This window comes from Lepidochelys kempii, chromosome 11, assembly GCF_965140265.1.
Source record: "Lepidochelys kempii isolate rLepKem1 chromosome 11, rLepKem1.hap2, whole genome shotgun sequence".
In the NCBI taxonomy this organism is placed as follows: Eukaryota; Metazoa; Chordata; order Testudines; family Cheloniidae; genus Lepidochelys; species Lepidochelys kempii.
The window spans coordinates 80,735,233-80,760,609 of NC_133266.1; the positions used below are offsets into that span (position 1 = coordinate 80,735,233).

The window sequence follows — 25,377 nt, forward strand, 5'->3', positions numbered from 1 at the left end:
CCTGCCATGAGTGCAGGGGACTGGACTTGATGACCTCTCGAGGTCCCTTCCAGTCCTATGATTCACCTGTACAGCATCCTCACCCAGAGCAGATGCAACACCTGGCTGGAGCTGAGGAGAGGCCAAGCTGCAGGAACTGGCTAACATGCGGATGGGAGGTGGCTCTTTGTCCCTAGTGACTCTTCCCAAGTCAGCCCACAGCAGCAGGGAGTTGGCAGAAGGAAAATGGATGGTTGCTGTCAGAGCAGCACATTTCTGGGAACAGGAAAGTGAAACTAAACCTGTTACTCCTGGGTCACATGGGGGCAAGCCAGAAAATGGGGCCAAGTAAACATAAGGGAGCTGCCAAATGGTCTGAGTCATGGCAAGTCATCAGCGGATGTGTGGGGGGAGGACACACCCTGACTGGGTCGGGTTCTTGTGATGCATGGCAGGGGATCTTTCTATCCACAGGCCCCAAGGGTGGGTGGAGCCTTTGGGTGCAGATATAATACTCACTCCAGGGCACACAGAGAGGCACCGAGCCCGGGGGAAGCACAGAAGACCTGCCAGCTCCCAGGGATAGACAGAGCCTGGGGAGACACCGAGCCCAGAGATGGACGGTAAGGCCTGATGACTCCATCCCCACCATCTCTCCATTCAGGCCCTGAGTCGGGACAGAGCCCCAGCTCCGGGGAGACAGATTCAGGGTCCCTTGTGTCTCTGACTCTCCCCAAGATAAAGAGCGATTTGTCTCTGTGCTGATGGGGCAGGGCTGATGCGCACCCCCTGCCCTGTCTCCAGCCAACCCCTGCCGCACCCCCCTGCCCAAAGCTAGCCAGCTCCACACCCCCCGTCTCCAGCCAACCCCTGCCGCACCCCCCCTGCAGCCCCGCCTGAAGCCAGCCAGCCCCACACCCCCTGTCTCCAGCCAGCCCCGCACCACCCTGCCCTGCCTGCAGCCAGCCCGTACCTCCAGTCAGCCCCTGCCCTGCCTCCAGCCAACCCCGCACCCTCCTGTCTCCAGCCAGCTCCGCACCCCCTGCCTCCAGCTAGCCCTGCCCCATGCCCCTGTCTGCAGCTGGCCCCACGTCCACTGGTGCCCTACAGTTCCCAGGGCAGTAACCCTGCACACCTGCTTCAATGAGGGTGGCAGGGAGCAGCTGGGACCCACACTTGTGCACACCCTAGGGTGACTAGACAACAAGTGTGAAAAATCGGGATGGGGGTGGGGGGTAATAGGAGCCTATATAAGAAAAAGACCCAAAATCGGGACTGTCCCTATAAAATCGGGACATCTGGTCACCCAAGCACGCCCCCAGGGAGTGGCAGGGACCCACACATGTGAAACGGAGCTCATTTCTAGTTCAGGCCCATCTTTTTAAAAAAGAACTTTAGGCAGGGTTAAAACACACCCGTATTTTCCCGGGCAGGTCAGGCTTTTTGGTTCTTAAATTGCCGTCCGGGAAAATACGGACGTATGGTAACCCTGTTGGTACAAAAAATACATACTGGGGCACATCCCTTAAATCAGAACTTTTTATAGGGAACCGGTTGTTAAGATTTTGGCAGCTCATCACTGGCTGGGACCCTCCCCCCACCCCACTTATTGCTCCTGCTGCCTCTTCCAGTCTCTCCCCCTGTCTCCCTCCTGCTCCCTCTCTACTCCCCTCTGGCTGGGAGCCTTGGTCCTTAGCCCGGCCTGGGGCATTCGCTCTCCCAGAGCTGGCTCGGCTCCTGCAGGCACTGGAGGGGAAGAGCCTGGGGGGGTCTGGGAGGACAGGAGCTCTGAGACTGGCAGCTCCCCTGGGAGCAGAGCTGGGGCAGGGAGAGGCTGCTGGTGCAGTCACTTTCCTGCGTGGCCCCAGCCCTTTCCCCCGGGGCTCTCCCCTCACCTGCTGGCTCCGGCTCCGGGGCAACCTGGGCTCCGGGCCTCTCCCAGCTCCAGCAAGGGGTTGGGGCAGCACAGGCTGGGGACTTCCATCCTTCCTGCCCTGTTCCAGCTGGGGCTCAGGAATTCCACACACCCGCACCCCAACGACGGGACAGCCCAGGCTGGGGACTGACTGTCTTCCACCCCAGACGAGGCAGCCCGGGATCGGGACTTCTGCCCTGCCCTGCAGCCCTGTCCTCCTGGGGCCCCAAGCTCCTACCGCGGCCCCACGGGCTTCCTCCTGCAGCATCTCCTGGGGGCTTCCGCTCCTGCCGGCTGCAGCCAGGGCAGCGTGGGCTCAGGAATTCCCCCTCCCCACAGCCGAGGCAGCCCAGGGGCTACTGGGGATTGAGGAGGGACAGCAGGGTCCCATCACTGTTGTGCTGTTTGGGCAGCAGCAGCAGCCCTGAGAGGGGGACCCTACACGCCAGAGCAGGGTTCAAGGGGAGAGCATTCCCTCGTGCCGAGTGCCACAGGCTGACTGTGCCTTGTGTGAAGAAATACTTCCTGTTGTTTGTTTCAAACCTGCTGCCTAGTAACTTCATGGGATGCCCCCTGGTTCTTGAGTTATGTGAGGGGGTAAATAACACGTCCTCGTTCACTGTTCCCATAACTCCCAGTTATGAGTTGGTAGCTCTGTATCGTAGCTCCGCTTAGTCGCCCCTTTCCTAAGATGAACAGTCCCAGTCTTTTTAATCGCTTCTTGTTTGGAAGCTGTTTCATCCCCATCATCGTTCTTGTTGCCCTTCTCTGTACTTTTTCCAATTCTAATATATCTTTTTTTGAGATGGGATGAGAACTGCACACAATATTCAAAATGTGGACGTATCATGGATTTATGTAGTGGCATTATGATATTTTTTGTCTTATTATCTATCCTTTTCCCAATCATTCCTTCCATTCTGTTCGCTTTTTTGACTGCTTCTGCCTATTGAGCAGATGGTTTCAGAGAACGATCCACAATGATTCCAAGATCTCTTTCTTGAGTGGTAACAGCTAATTTAGATGCCCATAATTTTGGATAGATAGTTGTGATTATTTTTTTACCAATGTGCATTACTTTGCATTTATCAACACTGAATTTCATGTGCCATTTTGTTGCCCACTCACCCAGCCACTGGCTACTGGCTATAGAGATACTCCTCCCTCAGTGCCATGAGCCCCACTCTTTCCTTCTATTTACAGCCCCCCTTTTTTACACTTGAATTCCCAGTCCTTGGTCTTCTGGACATCTGCAATGTATGCCAGTCCGTTGCCTCAAGAGAAGCAGTGCCCCCCAGTTTGCTGGTTTCACCTGTATTTAATTCTCTGCTTAGCACAAGTTACTTAGACGTGTCTACAGTAAAAATAAATTGAAGTTTATTTAACAGAGCTTGAGACAGAGATTCTAATGAAAGGTGGTATACGGATTTGGAAACATACAGTTACAGGTTAAAGAAAAACATGTCTCCTAGGCAGTCTCCTAGGCTGTACTCATTTACAAGTTACTTCCTGTCTAATAAAGTATTTCTCATCCAACGGTGTACCTGTCCAGTTTCAAAAGCTGGGATGCTCTTTTCATGAGACACGTCTGCTGACAGAGTCTCTCCTCCAGAATGGATAACATCTTGTGTCCTTTCCTATTCTGTTATACAGGCAGGCCTTGAATTTACGACGTTCGAGTTATGACAAACGGCACTTACGCCGTTTATAAAACTGACACCCTGTTTTGACTTTCTGACATCGTTTTTGACTTTCCGGCACCTGAGAGGATGCAACCCAAAGCCAGCAAACAAGTTCATACGTTCACAGCGACGTTCTGTGCCGCCCATCTCCCTAACTCAAGGTGCTCAATTGCTGTTCCGACACCATTTTTACGTGGTGGATCTTCGCACTTCCGAACTTTTTCTTAAAATTTAGTGTTTCTTTGCCCATAATAATGGCAGAAAAGCGAAAATCTGGTGAAAGTGGTGTTTCTTCTTCTACGAAACATAGAAGAAGTTTGAATACAAAAATTGAAATAATTGAGAGGTCCGAAAGAGGTGAGACGCCAACTGAAATCAGCAGAGTTTTGGGGATCCCCCGATCAACTATCACAACCATCCTGCAAAAGAAGGAATGGATTCAGAAACGTGTTAAGGGCTCGGCTCCTATGCAATCAACTGTGATAACTAAGCAGCATGTTGGACTTATTGCCCAGGTTGAGAGATTGTTAATCATTTGGCTGGAGGATCAATATGAACGCTGTGCTCCGGTGAGTTCAGGCAGAATTCGGGAAAAGGCTGGGAGTCTTTATGACGATCTAAAGAAACAACCGGGGGAGAGTTCTGACGCTGAGCCTTTTAATGCAAATGGGGAATGGTTGATGCGGTTTAAAGCCCGAGCCAATCTGCATAACATGAAGTTCTCAGATGAAGCTGTCAGTGCAGATGAGCAGGCAGCTCGTGTTTTTCCTAAGACATTGGCTGAGATCATTGAAAAGGGTGGGTACTGTGCTCAACAAGTTTTTAATGTTGACGAAACTAGGCTCTTTTGGAAAAAAATGCCATCAAGAACCAACATTGCCAAAGAGGAGAAATCCATGCCAGGGTACAAAGCTGCTAAAGATAGGATCACTCTTTTGTTCGGTGCAAATGCTGCAGGTGACTTTAAACTTAAACCTTTGCTTGTGTACCGTTCAGGAAACCCCAGGGCTTTCCACAGATATTCCAAAGCATTCCTCCCAGTGATATGGAAATCTGATCCTAAGGCACAGGTCAATAAAGACATTTTTGAGGATTGGTTTAATTATCATTTTGTGCCAAGTGTCAGGGATTATTGCAGCAAAAACAATCTTGCATTTAAAGCATTGTTAATCCTCAACAATGCTCCTGGTCATCCAACCAGCCTTGGTGACATGCATCCTGACATCCAAGTGGTGTTTCTGCCCCCAAACACCACTTCCTTGTTGCAACCCATGGAACAGGGGGTAATTGCATCCTTCAAGGCCTACTATCTCAGGAGCACATTTGCTCAGGCCATCTGGGAAACTGAGAAGCAAGGTGGACCAACTCTGAAGGAATTCTGGAAGAGCTTCAACATTTGCCATGCAGTTAAGAACATTGATGAGGCATGGAATGAAATCAAACAACCCGATTTGAATGGTGTTTGGAAAAAATTGTGTCCTGATTTTGTGTCTGACTTCAAAGGCTTTACTGGCACTGTTAAAAAGGTGACCAAAAATGTTGTTGAAATGGGCAAAGACCTGCACTTAGACATTGCACCAAAGGATGTTGAGGAGTTGCTGGCATCACATTCTGAAGAATTAACTAATGAGGACCTCATTGAATGGGAACAGCAAAAAGTGGCAGAGGAACAAGAAGATGAACCCACTGTTCAAGAGACTCCTCCTCGTAAAGTCTTGACAATAAAAGTGTTGGCTGAGGCATTTCAACATTTGGAAGCTGCCATGTCCCTGTTTGAGGAGCATGACCCTAACATTGAACGCAGTGCACCTGTGAATAGGGACATATACAACACGTACCGCTGCTACAGAGAAATTTACAAGGAAAAGAAGAGAACATCTGCCCAAACTTCCTTGGGTACTTCCTTATGTTCTTCCAAATCACCTGAAAAACTCCTGAAAGCCCCATCCAATTAGACCCACCTGTGAGCTCAGAAGAACGTGTCCCATCTCCTTTTTCATCCCTTCAGTAGGTTTCTTAGATCAGCAATGCCCAGGAATGATGAAGACAAGTTATGTTAAAAAAATTTTAAGGCTTTAAAATTTGTCTATGCTTTTTAGATCATTTGTGGGTAGGGGTAATGTACAGTGTACAGTACTGTACAGGTACTATATTTTTATGTATTCTTAGTGTCTGATTCTTTTATGTCAACATGATTGCTCTTTTCAATATGAATACATTAATGGAGCTATATTACTCATCTGTAATTGATTGAGTATAAAAATATGGGTGAAAATAGTATATCGGGCCTCGGTTTAGAAATCAATCCCCCATTTTTAACATTGTTCCAATGGGAAAATTGATTCCAAGTTACGACATTTCAACTTAAGATGTGATTTAGGAACCAATTGTGTCATAAGTCCGAAGACTGCCTATACAATTACAGTCTATTGTCTCTTCCCCCAGGGGCCCCTATTCAGAGACTTTTCTTGGGGTTCTTTTGTCTTAGTAAATGCTCAAGCCTGCTTCTGGTCCAGACAGTAAACACAGGGCTTGGGCTGGGTTCCGGATGTCCATTGTTCTCAATGTTGCTTGAGTCAGTCCTGGGTCTCTCACCCCCACCCCCAGATGAGATCTTTCACCTCCAACAGTTTTGGACACTATACCCTATATGTTACATGTTAATAACTGTGACAATCAGTTAGACATTAGCTTCGGCAGAGACCACTCATGACACCTTTCAGTGAGATAGTGAGAAGACGGTTGGATGCAGGTGTAATTAGTCATTTCCCCAGCTCACCAGCAGATGTCAGCAGAGAGCTCCTACCTATTTGTTTGCATGTATTATTTCTATGTCTGGATTTAGGAAAATAAGGTATAAACTTGTTTCAGAGTAACAGCCATGTTAGTCTGTATTCGCAAAAAGAAAAGGAGTACTTGTGGCACCTTAGAGACTAACCAATTTATTTGAGAATGAGCTTTCGTGAGCTACAGCTCACTTCATCGGATGCATGCCATGGAAACTGCAGCAGACTTTATATACACAGAGAATATGAAAAAATACCTCCTCCCTATTACCAGCAGGACAGTGGGGTGGGAGGAGGTATTTTTTCATATTCTCTGTGCATATAAAGTCTGCTGCAGTTTCCACGGCATGCATCCGATGAAGTGCGCTGTAGCTCACGAAAGCTCATGCTCAAATAAATTGGTTAGTCTCTAAGGTGCCACAAGTACTCCTTTTCTTTTTGCGAATACAGACTAACACGGCTGTTACTCTGAAACCTGTCAAATAAATTGGTTAGTCTCTAAGGTGCCACAAGTACTCCTTTTCTTTTTGCATATAAACTTGTATTACTGATGTAGGGATATTAAGTGGCAGCCATTAAGGGTGCTTCAGAAACAATGAGTTGTGAATGGCCTCGTTTACCTACAAGCCTTCCTGTGTGCTTGGGGGCCAGCCCAGGAAGATTGGTGGCTAGGGTCTTACAGAGACATGTGACCATGTCACCTGATACTGGAATCCATCTTAAATCTGGTATTTTTCCAGATGGGAATGGCTAGGGGGTCAAACCAAACAAAGGTTTCCCGCCTTGGGGAAATCCTACATAAGGCGGAGGAAGTAAACAATGATTGTCTTCAGCTGGCTTAAGAGATGGCCTCCCCACCCCAAAGAGATACCTGAAAGCACCTGGAAACAAATGGACTGTAACCACAGGGGTGGGAGAGATTGGCTGGACCCAGGCCACAAAATACATCTTTGGCCTGAGAAGGACTTTTCCTGAAATAACATCTAGGGTGAGAAGCTATTATTTGTAACCACTTTCTTAGTATATTAAGCTGAGCCTTCCGTGTTAGTTTTATTTTACTTAGTAACTCACTTTGTTCGGTCTGTAATCTTCTTATATTTACTTAAATCCTACCTTTTATTCTTAATAAAATTACTTTTATTTATTAATAAACCCAAGTGTAAGGAATTGTTACCGGGGGGGTGGGAAGAAGCTGTGCATATTTCTCTTTCAGTGTTAAAGAGGGTGGACATTTATAAACTTACCCTGCATAAGCTTTATGCAGAGCAAGATGGATTTATCTGGGGTTCAGACTCCCAGAAAGGCTGTGTGCTAAGCACTGGACAAGTCCCTATTAACTGAGAAGCCCCAGGGCTGAGTGTGTCTCTGTGTCTGTGTTGGAGCTAAACTGGAGTGTCTAGCTCTGCAAGACGGAGCTGAGGGGTGCCCATTCTGGCAGGGGGGTTATTCTCAGTGGTGTTCCAGCGCATTAAGTTACAGTCTCAAGGGGTTTCTGTGACCAAACGCATCACAACCATGATCAAGTCACCTCTCGATTTTCTTTTTGGTAAATTTACCATGTTAAGCTCATTAAGTCTTTCACGATCAGCTTTTTCCTCAAGCCCTTGAATCATTTCTATGGCTCTTTTCTGCATCGTCTCCAAGTTTTTCAACATCCTTTTTAAAATGTGGACACCAGAGCCACATGCAGTATTCCAGTACTGGTCTCACCAACACCATATTCAGAGGTGAAATCACCACCTTGCTCCTGCTCACTTCTCCCCTGTCTATACATCCACGGATGACATCAGCCCTTTTACCCACAGCATCACCCCAGGAGTGGAGCTGTGCCCCCTCACTCAGGGTATCCCTTCCCAGGGGAACCCCAATCCCCTAAACCCACCTTGCCTCAGTGGCTACTGCCAGTCTTCATCTAGCCCCCTCTCACTGGAGCAAACTGCAGTCTGTAATGGCCACTCATCATTGGCAAGGGGGTTGGACCTGCTGCCTTTCCCTGCAGCCCCAATACCTCCCCTGGCCTTTAGCCGGGACTCGCCTGCCCTTCCCCAGCACAGCACAGTTCTGCTCGATGTACCCTGTATCATAGCCGCCAACTCCATGGGTGCTCCGGGGCTGGAGAAAAATTAATGGGTGCTCTGCACCTACTGGCAGCCAAGCTTCCCTCCATAGGATCATAGGGTTGGAAGGAACCTCAGGAGGTCATCTAGTCCAACCCCCCTGTTTTTTGCCCCAGATCCCTAAATGGCCCCCTCAAGGATTGAACTCACAACCCTGGGTTTAGCAGGCCAATGCTCAAACCACTGAGCTATCCCTCCCCCTGAGTGCCATGTCTGTGCTCCTCCACCTACTTCCCAGTGCTTGCCGCCACCAAATAGCTGTAGCAAGCTCCGGGACGAAGTGGGGAGGAGGCGGGGCCAGGGCGGGGATTTGGGGAAGGAGTCGAATGGGGCAGGGAGGGGGAGGAGTTGGGGTGGGGACTTTGGGGAAGGGGTTGGAAAGGGGGCAGGGCAGGGGTGGAGTCAGGGTAGGGCCAGGGGCAGAGTGGGGGTCCAGCACCCACCAGCGCCATTAGAAGTTGGTGCCTTTGCCCTGTACTCCCAGGCAGCTAGGCCCTTCTCACTCCAGGGCTAGAGTGAGCCTGACCCAGCTCCTCACTTAGCCCTTATATCGGGGCCAGCTGTGGCCTGATCCGGTGTGGCCACAGCTGTGGCTGCCTTTCCAATCAGCCTACTTCAGCTGCCTTTTACCGTTTTCCTAGGAGCTGGGTAACTGCCCTGCGACTCCCCATCAGTGTAAATCTCTCTCCACTCAGCCTCAGGACTCTCTGTTTTGGACATTGCTAACTTTCACCCAGTGCAGGGGGCACCAGATCTGAGCAGGCTCAGGGAACTCTGGCCCTGGGATGAGTGACACCCTACAGTGATGGGCATCCATGAGGTGCAGAAGTGGGGGATGGGGCATAGAGAAGGGGCCAGAGTTTGGGCCCCTCAGTGGCTTCTTGGTGTAGCTCCATAAACACACAGATCTGCCCTATCCTGATGCCTCCCCCACCAGGGGAGCGCTAGGGGCTGCAGGGCCAGGGCTGGACTCAGTGCCTTAACATTTCAGCTAAACTGCTGCATTCTGCAGGGCTCTGAAAGCAGCAGCCTTGTGGGGACGAGTCTCCCCCAGGATCAGCATCTCAGCCAGACGATGCCTGAGGCCCTGCAGCGCTGACCCTGCTACCTCTACCCGGGGCATTCTCCTGGTTTTGTTATTACAGGTTTCAGAGTAACAGCCGTGTTAGTCTGTTTTCGCAAAAAGAAAAGGAGTACTTGTGGCACCTTAGAGACTAACCAATTTATTTGAGCATAAGCTTTCGTGAGCTACAGCTCACTTCATCGGATGCAACGCTTATGCTCAAATAAATTGGTTAGTCTCTAAGGTGCCACAAGTACTCCTTTTCTTTTTGTTATTACAATATGCGTTGCACACAGGGCTGGACTGAGGCCACCCAGGGCCCAGGCTCCACACCCTGACACAGGATCCTGCTGTGAACCTGCCCCATTGCAGATTTCAAACCCCAAACCACAGGTCCCAGACTGTCACTGCATCCTATCGGCTCTCCGGAGCCAGCAGGGGAGGGGCTAGTGGAACTCTGGCCCACCAGAGGATCCACCTGCGAAGCTCCTGATTGGAGCACGCATTCGAATACATGACTTACGCCAGCAGGCATCACAGGAACTTGCCCACGCTACTGAGTGCACTCCAGATCGGCTGCTAGCCTGGACCCAGACAGTGGCTTGTTCCTGGCTCAGTTTGACCTGCAGTACTGCTGTCTGACTCCGGCCTGACCCGTCGCATGGCTGTCTGACTCCTTACCCTCGTGTGACTCCTGACACTGATTCTGGCTCAGCCTTTGGCATGACTCCTGATCTCGACCCTGACCCCAACCCTTGGTGAGATCCTGACTCTGACTCCAGGTTTTAGTTCCTGGCTTCCAATTCCAGTTTTGACCACTAGACCTGACTGCTTGTGCCCTGGTCCCTACACAGATGTCTTAGAGATTGTAAAGGAATTCTCTCTTGTAAGACTCTATTAAAGGCTCTCTGGCGCCATCCATGTTCCTGACCAGCCCTTTCCTTATGTCTTATAGATCCAGACACAGGCCGAGAGGCAGAAGATTTTGTCTGAATTTCAGCAACTGCTGCAGTTCCTGGAGGAACAAGAGCGACTCCTGCTGGCCCGGCTGGAGAAGCTGGAAAAGGAGATTCTGAAGATACAGAATGACAATGCCAGTAAACTCTCTGAGGAGATTTCCTGTCTCAGCAACCTGATCAGTGAGATGGAGGGGAATGGTCAGGAGCCAGCGAGCGAATTCCTGCAGGTGAGACTGAGTTAGAAACATCCCAGATCCTCACACAGCAAAGGGAGGGCTCCTGAATCATAAATACCTGGAGTCCAGCAGTCAGAGAACTCAGTGTAACTTGGTGTGTGCATTCCTGAGATGTGAATGACTATTGTTCTTTGAAGAGTTACAGACACATTGATATTAGAGCAGGGAAAGCCCCATTAGCTCAGGGAATCCATGGGCCTGGAGCCAGGTCAGGGGCTCTTTTCCCCATATTTGCAAAATCCCTTCCCTAGGATCTCGTGTGTGTGTCAGATAGGACTGAGATTATTTTCTCTCTCTCCTCTAGGATCTCAGAAGCACCTTGAGCAGGTACGTGTCTCTCTCTCACTCCCCCTCACACATCACAATGCTGGCTTGGAGATGATGTTAGCACCACATCTCCCCAGGGCTCTTCAGCGAAATGTGTGGGGCAGGGTCACATTTTGGATATAAATCTCTCTGATCAACTTTATCCTAAGGTTCTCGCCCTGGTACAGAAGACTCTGGAATTACCTATTGAACGGGAAAGATTAACCTAAATGATATTCTAGAGATGTCACATCCCTGGGGGACTGACTGCTTCAGGATTGTGGGGATGGAATATGGGCCTGTCACTGCTGGGGCACTGGTTACCATTCAGCCTGGGGCAACAGTGATCAAGAGTCTTTCCCACCTGAGGGTTGTTTGGAGACCTGTGTGGAATGAGCTGGGGAGGGGGGAGTTGATGTATCAGCATAGTTCCTAGTGGATAGATTTCTACAGCATTCCACATGAGAACTTTATATCCCTCAGAGCATAGAGGCCAAGGAGTGAATTGGCCATGGTGACTCATTTCCCCTTTTATCCCTGGAGCTGGTCTCTCCAGGCCATAGTTGTAGAATATCAATGGGACTTTCCACCTGCTCTGAGGCTGGAAGAAGCAGAGGGATTCTAACTCCAGGCCCATTAGAGCAGCAACTTTCACAAACAACAGATTATGCTGTGTCACTAAATGAAAAATAAGAATGTGAAATTTTCTCTTCAGGTGTGAGAAGGGGAAGTTCCAGCAGCCAATGGAGATTTCTCCCAGCAAACTGTTCCTCTAATGGAGAATCTGAGGAAGTTCAAGGGTACTGAGAAGGGCTCTACAAGGGGAAATTGGGATGAGCCTCTGAGACTGTGGGAAGAGGTGGGCTCTGTCCAGTTGGTTCATCGTTATGTGACATCTCTATTGAATGAAAGGTGGAAAGTAGGGATATTGAGCAGGTGTAACAGGGGCCCAGGTGTCGGGATGTCTCACATTAATTCATGACTTACCAGAGGCCACGACATCAAGGCCCAAATTTAGCAAAATGGCCTAATTTTGGGTCCCTGATTTTCTCTCCCAGTTACAGAACTTGCAAAGCCCCTAGGGGTCAGAGAAATGGGTGCTAGTCTGGCTGGATCTCAGGACTTCCCCAGCCTGTGCCAAGGTCTGCACAGGCCTCTGCAGCTACTGAATAGGGGAGTCACAAACTGCCCCCTCTGTCCCTTTGCCAGTTCAGAGTGAATCTGGCCCATTGAGCCGACCCTCTCCCAGCTCGAATTTCCACACTTATAAAATGATTTTATTATTTGTATTTCAGTGTAAGGAGGATGAGGGCCTCATTGTGCTGAGCTCTGTAGAGATGCTGAGTGAATAGACCCAAGGGGTTTACAGTTAAGAGCCCTGACCCTGCAAACTCTTAACATCCCTTTAGTGGCACAAAGTGTGTAAAGTCATAGTCACACTAAAGTCTTTGCAGGATCTGGCTCCAGTTTCAAAAGCTGGGATGCTCTTTTCATGAGACACTTCTGCTGACAGAGTCTCTTCTCCAGAATGGAAAACATCTCGTGTCCTTTCCTATTCTGTTATACAGGCAGGCCTTGAATTTACGACGTTCGAGTTATGACAAACGGCACTTACGCCATTTATAAAACTGACACCCTGTTTCGACTTTCCAACATGGTTTTTGAATGCCCGGAGCCGGAACCAGCAGGTGAGGGGAGAGCCCCGGGGGAAAGAGCTGGGGCCGCACAGGAAAGTGACTGCACCAGCAGCCCCTCCCCACCCCAGCTCTGCTCCCGGGGCAGCTGCCAGTCTCAGAGCTGGACATTCGCTCTCTTATCTCCCCCCCAGCCCCCGTTTTTCATTCTTTCTTTCTTTCTTTCCTTCCTCCTTCTCCTATCAGTAATAGCCAGTAACTGAAAATAAAGTGAGGGACCTTGATTGTTCTTGTCGTCAAACTTATTTTTCCATAGACCACTTGAAAATTGCTGGGGGTCTCGGTGGACCACGTAATGATCTTTCCAAATATTGTTTGTACCGTTAGTTAACTATTGTAAAGCGCTTTGGATAAGAGTGTTTAAAAGAAATGTAAAAAAACATTGGGGTGCAGGGTCTGGGAGGGAGTTAGGGTGCAGGAGCAGGCTGGGGGTTGGGGCAGGAGGCTGGGGTGTGGAGTGCTTACCTGGGACAGCTTCCATTTGATGTGAGGGGTGCAAGTGGGGATGTGGGCGGGTGCAGGATTCAGGAAGGACAGGGGGCTGGGGGGGTGTGAGGGGGTGCGGGAGTCAGGGCTGGGTGTGTGTGAGGGGGTACAGGAGTCATGGCTGGGGGTGTGGGGGCTTGCAGAAGTCAGGGAGGGCAGGGGGTGCAGAGTTTGGGAGGGAGTTAGGGTGCAGGAGCAGGCTGGGGTTTGGGGTGCAGGGTCTGGCCAGGAATTAGGATGTAGGAGGGGGCTCAGGGTTGGGACAGGAGGTTGGGGTGTGGAGCGCTTACCTGGGGCAGCTCCCATTTGGTGCAAGGGGTGCAGGTGGGAATGTGTGGGGGTGGGGGTGGTGCAGGAACTCCCGTTTGGTGCTCAGGGTGGGAGGTGCAGGAGTCAGGGCAGGGGGCTGGGGGTGTGGACTGGGGTCGTGGGGGTGCTCCCTGCCTGAGCGGCTCACGGCAGGGGGCTGGAGGGGGTATGTGTAGGGGGAGTGCAGAGGCCTTGCCTTTGCTCCGCCCCAGCCCAATTCCACCCCCTTCCCCAAGGCCCCACCCCCACCTCTTCTCTGCCTCCTCCCCCGAGTGCGCTGCGGCCCCGCTCCTCCCTCTTCCTCCCAGAGCACTGCAAACAGCTGTTCGGCAGCAGGGGAAGCACGGGGGGCGGGGCGGAAATGGGGTGTGCTGAGGCCCAGACCCCTAGGCCTCATTGACAAATGCATGGCTGGATACCAGTTTGGGTCACCTGAGTGTTAGTACTGAATTGCTAAGTAGAGATTCATGCCCCTTTGCAGCCCAGATTTAGCCATCTATGTGTGAGAGGTGGGAAAGGCTTAGGACACCCTTCTCCCTTTGTCAGCCTCTCCCTTGACTGGCTTAGATGGCTCTCTGCCTACTGAATTGGCTTTTGTGAATCACATTGCGAGGTACCTTCAATGCCCATGCATTGTACAGGGAGTTTAGGCCCCTAACTCTGCTTTGTGGATCACAGTGTTGTTCCTGTGATTTTCTAACTGCCTAAAAACTAGACCCTGTGATGCTCAGCATTGCCGTGCTTAAGTCCCTCCCTGGATTGCACCTCTCCGCAGAGCACAGCTAAGCAATTCCTGGGCAAGAGACAGAGCACGGGCTGGACAATAACATACCACAGTAAAACCCAAACTCTCCCAGTATTCCTTGTGGGTGCTGGGGAGATACAACCAGGTCAGGAAGCAAATCCCAACAACTGCAGCTGGGACATGAAAGTGGAATGAACAGGAAGAATGGTTTGTAATGCTTTATTTACAGTAAGTAACTGGAAAGCAGGAAAGTCCAGGGCCGGAGGTACTGCAGGTCAAACTGAGCCAGGAACTATGCCAGGGTCAAGCCACTGTCTGGGTCCAGGCTAGCAGCCGATCTGGAGTGCACTCAGTAGCGTGGGCAAGTTCCTGTGATGCCTGCTGGCGTAAGTCATGTATTTGAATGCCTGCTCCAATCAGGAGCTTCGCAGGTGGATCCTCTGGTGGGCCAGAGTTCCACTAGCCCCTCCCCTGCTGGCTCCGGAGAGCTGATAGGATGCAGTGACAGTCTGGGACCTGTGGTTTGGGGTTTGAAATCTGCGATTCTTCACATCCTGACACATGAGTATCCCTTGGGATTCCAAGGGAGAGGATTTTCCTACAGCTTCCCATTTGGCCCCAATATCCCTTAAAGGGATGTCTCCATGTCAGACATGGCTCCGACACTGTGTTCCCAGTGGCCTCTGAGGGTCCGTCTACACAGCCCACAGCAGTGAGCCTCAGAGACCAGGGCAACAGACTCAGGCTCTTGGGGCTCGCGCTACCGCACTAACAACAGCTGTGTAGACATTGGGCCTGGGGCTGGAGCTTGGGCTCTGAAGCCTAGGGGGGGAAGGGGGTGGACTTCAGAGCCTGAGCTCCCACCCGAGCTGCAGTTTAAAAGTGCTGTCTACAGAGTTATTTTTAGTGCTTTACTGCGAGTCTCATGAGTCCAGCTCTGCTGAGCAGGACCTGGAGGCTCACTGCTGCTGGCTGTGTGGGCGTACCCTGAGATGCCAGATCCAGAGCAACAGGTAACAGAACTCAGCTCTACACTGATAGAATTATCGGGGAGAAAAAATAAAGAAATGATTAAATGATTAGAAAAATACAAGAAATGACGGCAGACGCCGGCACACAGCACTGCTGGGATATAGTCAGTGCAGTTTGGAAGAAGTTTTGTGAAAGCCACAGGGGACAGTAATTAACTTGTTAATTAAAATGCATTTTAGATGCTGCAGAAGATGCTGTTGTCCTCCTCCAAGGAGAGAACATATGTGATGCACATGTGTGTACACACACAGAGAGTATCCCATGATCATAGAGAAACATACACAAGCCCACATTCCCCACACCACACAGAAATCTACCAACAAACCTCCCCTCTCCATGTCCCAGCAGGTGAAAAACAATGGGCACCTACTAGATACTCCTGGCTTCTTTTCTCTCCATTTACTTTCAATTGCAGGAGCTTTTCTCTCTCTTCCCTCAGAGACTTCAAACGGGCCTGGATCTTTTCCTGACAAACAGAAATGATTTGGTGGTTTGATTTTGAGGGTTGACCGTGTGTTTGTAGGGGTTGGTTTTCCACCCAGAACACAAGATTTGAGATGACTGTAGGTCCTACTAGATAGCCTAGTGGTTAGGGCACTAGCCTGAACCTCGGAAAACCAGGGTTTTATACCCAGCTCTGCCACTGACATGCTGAGGGACCTTGGACAAGTCACTTCCCCTCATGTATCCGACAAAGTGGGTATTCACCCACGAAAGCTTATGCTCCAATACGTCTGTTAGTCTATAAGGTGCCACAGGACTCTTTGCTGCTTTTACAGATCCAGACTAACACGGCTACCCCTCTGATACTTCCCCTCACTGTGCCTCTGTTTCCCCTTCCACCCTTTGTCTGTTTTGTCCTGTCAGACTGTAAATGGCTCTGGCCAGGGATTGTCCGTCACTGGGTTTTGTGCCGGGCCCCCCACAGTCGAGGTTAGATCTCATCTGGGGTAGATCGTAGAGGCTGCTGGGAAGCAAATCACAATAATAAAATCTGTGATGAATCAATAATAACAGCCACAGTTTGTAACACCCACCCCACCCCTTCTCCAGCCTGAGGGCAGCATTCTCACATAGATTGGCCTGCAGCTCTTGTGAATCAAACCTCACTCCTCATTTCACAGCTTCTGGTCTGAGAGAGTTCCCATATTTCACTGGTGGGAGCTGGCTTCGAAAAGGATTCAGCTGCTCAGAGAAAACTTTCCCACATCAGCCGAATTTAAAATCTGCTTCTGTTGCCTTTCTGACCAGGCTGGAGTATCATTAATTTGTACAGCTTCTGATATAACAACGAAGGCTACACACAGCTGAGTGACAAATTACACGTGTGTCAGGCAATTTCTGCCAACATTAACCTGTAATTAAAATCCAAAGTTATTACCCATTAGATTGGACAGCAATTCCCTACCTTGTACTCCTGGGCAGCTTCCTCTATGGCAACCACAGTGCGAGCTCGGTGCGCCCGGGATCTGTCACACACCACACTGATGGGGGTTTGATCCTCTTCACAAAGCAGCTTGAGAGCCTCCTGGTGCCGCATGGGCCCTGGCACGGGCTGAGCCTGCGAGCGCAGCACCAGAGGCACATTGTGAAGAGAGTGGTCACTTTGGATGGGCTATTACCAGCAGGAGAGTGAGTTTGTGTGTGTGTGTGGGGGGGGAAGGGTGAGAAAACCTGGATTTGTGCTGGAAATGGCCCAACTTGATGATCACTTTAGATAAGCTATTACCAGCAGGACAGTGGGGTGGGAGGAGGTATTGTTTCATGGTCTCTGTGTGTATATAATGTCTTCTGCAGTTTCCATGGTATGCATCCGATGAAGTGAGCCGTAGCTCACAAAAGCTCATGCTCAAATAAATTGGTTAGTCTCTAAGTGCCACAAGTATTCCTTTTCTTTTTGCGAATACAGACTAACACGGCTGTTACTCTGAAACCTGTCATTATGCAAGGGTTAGCTGTGTTAGTCTGTTTCAGCAAATTCCCCTGACACTGTCCCCCCAGCAGCACATTCCCCCAGCAGCGTGGGCACCAGGCAGAGCCAAGACCTGGCTTTTGCTCTCCCTGCCTCTCCCCAGGAAATGGAGGGGTTTTTTTACTATGGCCAGCCCTAGTCAGGGCACTGAGAGAATTTCTCTCCTATGTGGAGGACTCTCTGATGGCCAATGTGGTGTTAGCTCCAACTGCAGCATTTCCCATGCTAGGAACATCTGAGGGGCTCTTCCCTGTGTGGGTTCTCCCATGCTTAATAACGCTTGAGCACTGACTGAAACTGTTCCCACAGTCCAAGCATTTAAAGGGTTTCTACCCCATATGTGTTTTCTAATGTAACGGGCTGATGGTGCACTGAAACTTTTCCCACAATAAAAGCACTTATATGGCCTCTCTCCTGTGTGGATTCTCCCATGCTTTATAAAGCCAGACTGCTGAACAAAGCTTTTCCCACAGTCCAAGCATTTATAGGGTTTCTTTTCTTTGTGAATTGTCTGCTGGGCTGTGGTTTCCTGGGGACACATTCAGTGTCCTCCTGTCCCACATTCAGTGGATTCATACACTTTCTTCCATGGGCTGTTTCCCAGCTTTCTCTCTGACCTGTGCTGATTACGCCAGGCTTTTCTCTGTTCCAAGCACTGGGAAAAAATACTTTCCAGCTTTTCACCATCCCCTGCAGTTCCACTTGGTCAGGACCTTTCTGCTGTGGATTCCTGTCCTCATTCTCATGTCACCTGCTGCGGGAGAGAGAGAGAATCCAGGCAGCAGTCAGTTCCTGGGCTGATAGAAAGGGCACAAAGGGGAGTAGCAAAGAGGGAAAACACAACACAGTAACTGTGGGGAAGACTGAGAAATTGGATTCTGTCTCCACACCCCATCCAAACACTCCCAGGGAAGTGAAGTCAGGGAGAAAACTCCAGACAGTGAACAGGCTGGGTGGGAAGCCACGAGTGATATCTGCCATGATGATACGATACCTGCTGACCACAGCCTGACCTGGGTGAAATGACACAGAACTGAGGCGGGCTCACACCACATTTTGGGGATTTTCAGATTTTTCCTTCATTTGCCAGATGGAATCAGTGTCACTGACACTGATTCCTCACCTGTGCAGGTACCTCTTGGGATGTTGCTTTCCTCAGAGGCCTGGAGATCTGGGACTCACGGCTCTTCCCCTGCTTCCAGCTGGTCAATCAGGGCAGGTTGGGAATGGGGACTCCTGCTCAGAGAGTGAAATCAAACATGAGCAGAGTGCACTGAGGATTCAGGCAGTATTTGTCACAAATTGAGTTAAAACTGACCCTATGATTTCCTGGGGGGTTGTGGGATGTGAACAGATGGGAACATGGTCACTGAGCCCCCTTGGGAGAGGCTGATGTCTGGAGGAGGGGGAGTTATCATACCCTCACTAGGAATTTTCAGGGTCTGTGGGCTCTGGGGGATTTGCTGAGGCACACACAGCTCTGGTGTTCAACCCCTGCTTATGTCTGAAGCCCCAGAGCCCTCCCCACACATGGAGCTAGTCCCATGAATGGATGTGCACAGAGATCCTGCGTTTGAGTGAGAATTAATGTAGAGAGGATAATACACTGCTCCTGCCCCCGTGATAACTGGAGGGATGGGGATGAATTAGCATGTCCATTACGTTCATGACTCTCCTATTGCATTGGAGGGCATTTGGAGGTGAATGCCTCTCTCACGCTGGCAGGGTGGACTGTGTGAACCATTTCCTTGACATCTAACTGACCAGGGAAGAACCTGACCAGCTGCAGAAATGCAGGCCCCATGGCTTCACATAGCTGAGGGGACAGTCTCATATTTCTCCTGCATGACATCCCTGTAGAGGGCTCTCTGAGAGGGGTCCAGCAGAGCCCCCCGCCCCATGGTGAAATACACAGCCACCTCCTCAAAGGTCACCGGCATCTGAAACAACAGGTGCCCCCCACTCAGTGCCTGCTGCCCCTGCCACAATCCCACTATTCATGGGGGAAGAAACACAACACTAGGAAAGGTCTGGGAGACCAGAGGAGCAGAATCCCACCCCACCCTGCTCAGAGTGGCCAGGAGGCTGCAGGGAACAGAGAGAAGGGGAGAGCTCCTTGTCCCTCCCAGCAGGAGGAGTGCGGGGTCTTCCCATTTACCATCCAACTAATAGGAACAGGTGGAGGTGGGAAGCAGGGCTCTGGGCAGGGAATAAGGACAGGAATCCCAGCATCTCCCTTTTTTATTTCACTGCAGTCTCTGCTTAGGGGGTTCAGGCGCCAGCACTTTGCTCTGTTTTCCCAGCCTTGTCCAGGGGGTTATTTTCTGTTTCAGAAATGGGGGAATGTTCACACTCCCAATGGGTCTGTTCATAAATCAGGCCCTAGGCTGAGCATGTCCCAGCAGGTTTATCACACCCTGTCCCCCCCATCTCACCCTGAGTGTTTCCTGCCTCTCCCCCTCAATCCCCTACCTGAGCTGGATCCACCACAGCCATTTCCCTGCCCCGGCCCCTAGGAAGATGGGAGACTTTGGAGCAAAACGGGGTCGTTATTCTGCAGCCTGTCAGGGTGAGAAGGGAAATTTGGGAGATTTCTGAATTAGCATTAGTCCATTTCATAGAATCATAGAATATCAGGGTTGGAAGGGACCCCAGAAGGTCATCTAGTCCAACCCCCTGCTTGAAGCAGGACCAATTCCCAGTTAAATCATCCCAGCCAGGGCTTTGTCAACCCTGACCTTAAAAACCTCTAAGGAAGGAGATTCTACCACCTCCCTAGGTAACGCATTCCAGTGTTTCACCACCCTCTTAGTGAAAAAGTTTTTCCTAATATCCAATCTAAACCTCCCCCACTGCAACTTGAGACCATTACTCCTCGCTCTGTCATCTGCTACCATTGAGAACAGTCTAGAGCCATCCTCTTTTGGAACCCCCTTTCAGGTAGTTGAAAGCAGCTATCAAATCCCCCCTCATTCTTCTCTTCTGCAGGCTAAACAATCCCAGCTCCCTCAGCCTCTCCTCATAAGTCATGTGTTCCAGACCCCTAATCATTTTTGTTGCCCTTCGCTGGACTCTCTCCAATTTATCCACATCCTTCTTGTAGTGTGGGGCCCAAAACTGGACACAGTACTCCAGATGAGGCCTCACCAATGTCAAATAGAGGGGAATGATCACGTCCCTCGATCTGCTCGCTATGCCCCTACTTATACATCCCAAAATGCCATTGGCCTTTTTGACAACAAGGGCACACTGCTGACTCATATCCAGCTTCTCGTCCACAGTCACCCCTAGGTCCTTTTCCGCAGAACTCCTGCCTAGCCATTCGGTCCCTAGTCTGTAGCTGTGCATTGGGTTCTTCCGTCCTAAGTGCAGGACCCTGCATTTATCCTTATTGAACCTCATCAGATTTCTTTTGGCCCAATCCTCCAATTTGTCTAGGTCCTTCTGTATCCTATCCCTCCCCTCCAGCGTATCTACCACTCCTCCCAGTTTAGTATCATCCGCAAATTTGCGGAGAGTGCAATCCACACCATCCTCCAGATCATTTATGAAGATATTGAACAAAACCGGCCCCAGGACCGACCCTTGGGGCACTCCACTTGATACCGGCTGCCAACTAGACATGGAGCCATTGATCACTACCCGTTGAGCCCGACAATCTAGCCAGCTTTCTACCCACCTTATAGTGCATTCATCCAGCCCATACTTCCTTAACTTGCTGACAAGAATACTGTGGGAGACCGTGTCAAAAGCTTTGCTAAAGTCAAGAAACAATACATCCACTGCTTTCCCGTCATCCACAGAACCAGTAATCTCATCATAAAAGGCGATTAGATTAGTCAGGCATGACCTTCCCTTGGTGAATCCATGCTGGCTGTTCCTGATCACTTTCCTCTCATGCAAGTGCTTCAGGATTGATTCTTTGAGGACCTGCTCCATGATTTTTCCAGGGACTGAGGTGAGGCTGACTGGCCTGTAGTTCCCAGGATCCTCCTTCTTCCCTTTTTTAAAGATTGGCACTACATTAGCCTTTTTCCAGTCATCCGGGACTTCCCCGGTTCGCCACGAGTTTTCAAAGATAATGGCCAATGGCTCTGCAATCACAGCCGCCAATTCCTTCAGCACTCTCGGATGCAACTCGTCCGGCCCCATGGACTTGTGCACGTCCAGCTTTTCTAAATAGTCCCTAACCACCTCTATCTCCACAGAGGGCTGGCCATCTCTTCCCCATTTTGTGATGCCCAGCGCAGCAGTCTGGGAGCTGACCTTTCACACCCCGATTCCCCCCAGGCTCTTTCCCTGCAGACACTCTAGACTCTGCCATGCTGGGAGAAGCCTCAGTGACATTATTACAGCACAGTCCCGACCTCTCCCACTGGGACTAAATCCATGAGACACGTTTACACCGTCCCAGGAACAGAGCTTCTGAGCCAAATGCCAGAAAAAAGCAGAATCAAAGGCACCTCTTTGGGGGATTCCCCTGACACTGTCCCCCCAGCAGCACATTCCCCCAGCAGCGTGGGCACCAGGCAGAGCCAGGACCTGTCTTTTGCTCTCCCTGCCTCTCCCCAGGAAAGTCAATCTGCCCCAGGGGGCTGCAGTGAATGGAGTTGGGCAAGGCTGGATGCCCGAAACCTCTCTCCCCACTGATTGCTCCAGCTGCCCCTTCCAGTCTCTCCACGCTCCCTCCTGCATGAAGAACTGGTCACTGTCCTGCCATTCCCGTGGGCATTTCCTCTCCAATAGCTACAGCCACTGCTAACGGGGGTGTGAGCTGGGTGCGTTAGGGCAGCAGCTCTGTGACACGCAGACACTCAGGAGCAGAGATGGGGCAAGCGGGAGCCATTTCTGCAGAGTCACTTTCCAACCTGGCTCCTACTCTTACCCCAGATCTCTCTTATCACCTGCAGTCTCTGGCTCAGGGGCTGATGCCAGCAGAGCCCAGGGCTGCCCCAGGGGGATAGTTCCAGACACAGGAGAAAATCCCCCCTCGGCTGGGCACAGAGCGAGGTTTAGTGATGGTCTGTCCCAGCACAAAAAGAAAAGGAGTACTTGTGGCACCTTAGAGACTAACCAATTTATTAGAGCATAAGCTTTCGTGAGCTACAGCTCACTTCATCAGATGCATATCGTGGAAACTGCAGCAGACTTTCACGATATGCATCTGATGAAGTGAGCTGTAGCTCACGAAAGCTTATGCTCTAATAAATTGGTTAGTCTCTAAGGTGCCACAAGTACTCCTTTTCTTTTTGCGAATACAGACTAACACGGCTGTTACTCTGAAACCTGTCCCAGCACAGATCCCACTCAGCAACTGCTCACCCAGGCTCCAGATTACAACAGAGGCAGCAGCATCTGCCCCAGGAAGCCCAGTGAGCTCTAGGGCTCCAGTCTCTGAGCTCAGAGAGAGACTGACACTGGCCTCCTCGGCCTGACCAATGACCAGAGTCCTCTGCTGGGGGTAGCTAATGACTGAGTCCCCCTGTGCTGCCCCCGCAGCCCCCAGGGACAGTCAGGTGGATGCTGATTTCATTCGCCCATCTGGACCCATAGTGGAACTGGAGACCCAGTTCAAACCAGGATTTTCTACATGAACCTGAACGGAATCTCAACCAGACATTTGTTTTACTGACTGAACCAGAATGGAACTGAACAAAAAAAGGGGGAAAGGGGCTGTTACCAGTTAAAATAAAGATTCAGCATTGTTAAAGCTCATTATGTTTTAAAAAAACATATAGAGATCTTACTTTCATTGTAAGAGAAGACAACAAACTAGCCAATGAGCTGGTTATGGCCCCAGAAAGGCCTGCCCCAGGATAGTGAGAAGAGCATGAGAAGAGAAGGGGGCCAGCCCGCTAGAGCAGGGAGGGAGAAGAAAACCTTGGGAGCTGCCTGCACACCATGAGAGGCAGAGGTGGGGCCCAGAGGTAGATGAGCCACCTCTGAGATGCCCCCCTGGGGAGAGAAGGGTGCTCCCTGGGCCCCGAAGTTCATAATAACTCTTCAAGGCCAAGGACAAAGGTAATGGCTCCCCAAACTTCTCCCCTTGACATGCCTCCTCCCACCATCCCCACCCCCTGGGGCAGCTCCTCCCTCCAGTTGCTCCAGTTGAGGCAGGATTCGTGCTCCAAATTCCCTTCCCCACTGAAGCTGCCTCCCAGCCCCCTCTGGGGGGGTGATACCCACCTCTAACCCCCCCACCCCTATCCCAGAGGGATCTGTTTTTCTTGTATATATATCTTGATCCTAGACATCAACCCCACTGTCAGCAGAGGACAAAGTCAAGGCAAAATTTCATGACACCAAAACATGGATGAAGATGGAAATGTTTGAGTCAGAAATAATGATGTCAGAGAATCAATGTCAGACACATCTGAAATTGAAAGACGAATGGAAATTTCTTCTGAACGCTTGTGAAATATCTAAAAAAGAAGTGATATCTGGACGATGGAAAGCCCCAAAAAAGAATGGGCCAATGCCTGATTCATTCGCAGATGGGCCACATCTCCATAAGAAAGAAAACATACCAAACTACAGTACTGGGAACATCTGAAAAATGTCATGCCCATGCTAAATCAACTAGCAAAAATCATATTGGCAATAACAGCAACACAAGGGAGTGTCAAAAGAAAACTTCCAGGCCTCAAATGTATCCTTTCTCTGTAGAGGTTCCAAAAGCATATGTTTAAATATGGTTTCTTAGGTTTCTCAAACAGATTGTTTAGGGAAAAAAATAATCGTGTATATTTGACAACACAAAAACACTAGGAAAAGTCACCTAAAGTTTAAGTTACAAAATAAATAAATAATCAAAAGTCAAAACAGTTTCCATTCTAAGTTGCAGCTGGATTTACCTCCACTGAGCTCGAAATAGGATTTAAACCTGTCACTGAACTTCTATTTTTGTTTCTTTGGGTGGCTTGAACCAGAAATGAAACTGAACATATTCAATGGAACTGAACCTGAGCATGAGTCAAACTTAAAAAAAAAAAAAAAAAAGGCCAGCTGGGCTCCCTGCCTGCTGTTGCTAACAGCGACTCGGGTTGACACGGAACTCGGAGCAGGGCCCGGTTCAGTCCTGTCAGCCCCAAGCATTTATCATTCACCAGTCAGACCCCCACATAATGAGATTGTCTTAATAAAACAAAGACTAAATTAGGAGCAGGGGGTGCGCACATGGGCGTGGGGGAGGAGAATATTTGCCTTGTAAATTCTGAGCCTTTAGAGGGAACTCTGATGGCACCCCCATGCTTGTTTGGCCTAGGGATGTAAATATCAATTACAACAGTTAACCGATTCAAATGATATCATTTAACCGGTTAACCACTTTACCTGAGGTCTCTCCAGCGGGCTGGCGCAGGGCAGCCAGGGCTGGGGTCCAGCCGGCCAAGCACGGCAGGGGCTGCTCCAGGCCGGCTTGCCTGCCGCAGACAGGGCTGGAGTCATTCCAGTGTGTCTGTGTCCAGGATCCTGCCTGCCCACTGGGGCCGGGGCTGCTCCACACCCCCCCAGCCCACTGCGGCCATGGCTCAGGTCTAGCCAGCCCGCTGTGGCCGGGGCTCCTCTGACCCAGGGTGGCTGGCTGGCCCGCAGGGTTAACCAGCAAGGTCCAGTTAACCAGTAAGCAAACTGGTAAACCCCGTGCTTCCCAGTTAACCTTTTTTATCCCTGGTTTGACCATGTCTAGGGAAAAAGATTCCCCACTGGCTGCTGGACGGGTCAGCCCCTCCCTCTCTCCTACCCAATGGGCTGGGGGAGCTCCACTGTATCCCTCCCCATCCCCCTCCCAGCTCTGCCCTCCAGAGCCAGTCTCTGTTTGGTCCATATTCTCCCTCCAGCCTCTCCACAGCCCCTCCCCCCACACCCCCATTTCCTTCCCTTCATCCCCACACGAGTTTCCCTGTAGTCCAGCTCTGCTCCCCTGAGCCCCAGAATTCTCCCCCTGGTACCTGTGTGTTTCCCCAGCCTCCCTCCAGCAGCCCCACATCCCTGTGGCCCCCTCCCACCCGCTGCAACCCTGTTCCTCCCCTCTTCCACATCCCTGTTCACCCCCCTCCAGTCCCCTCCCACATCCCTGTTCCCCCCTCAATGCCCTC

At 50.5% G+C, this 25,377-nt stretch overlaps 1 long non-coding RNA gene across 1 annotated transcript; it reads left to right on the forward strand.

Annotated features, from left to right (window-relative positions):
* Positions 1–434: 434 nt before the first annotated feature.
* LOC140895995 (uncharacterized) lies at positions 435–12,947 on the forward strand. The gene is made up of 4 exons (XR_012154415.1): positions 435–602; positions 10,498–10,728; positions 11,042–11,064; positions 11,759–12,947. It is a non-coding gene; the product is annotated as an uncharacterized lncRNA (long non-coding RNA).
* The last annotated feature ends 12,430 nt before the right edge of the window (positions 12,948–25,377 follow it).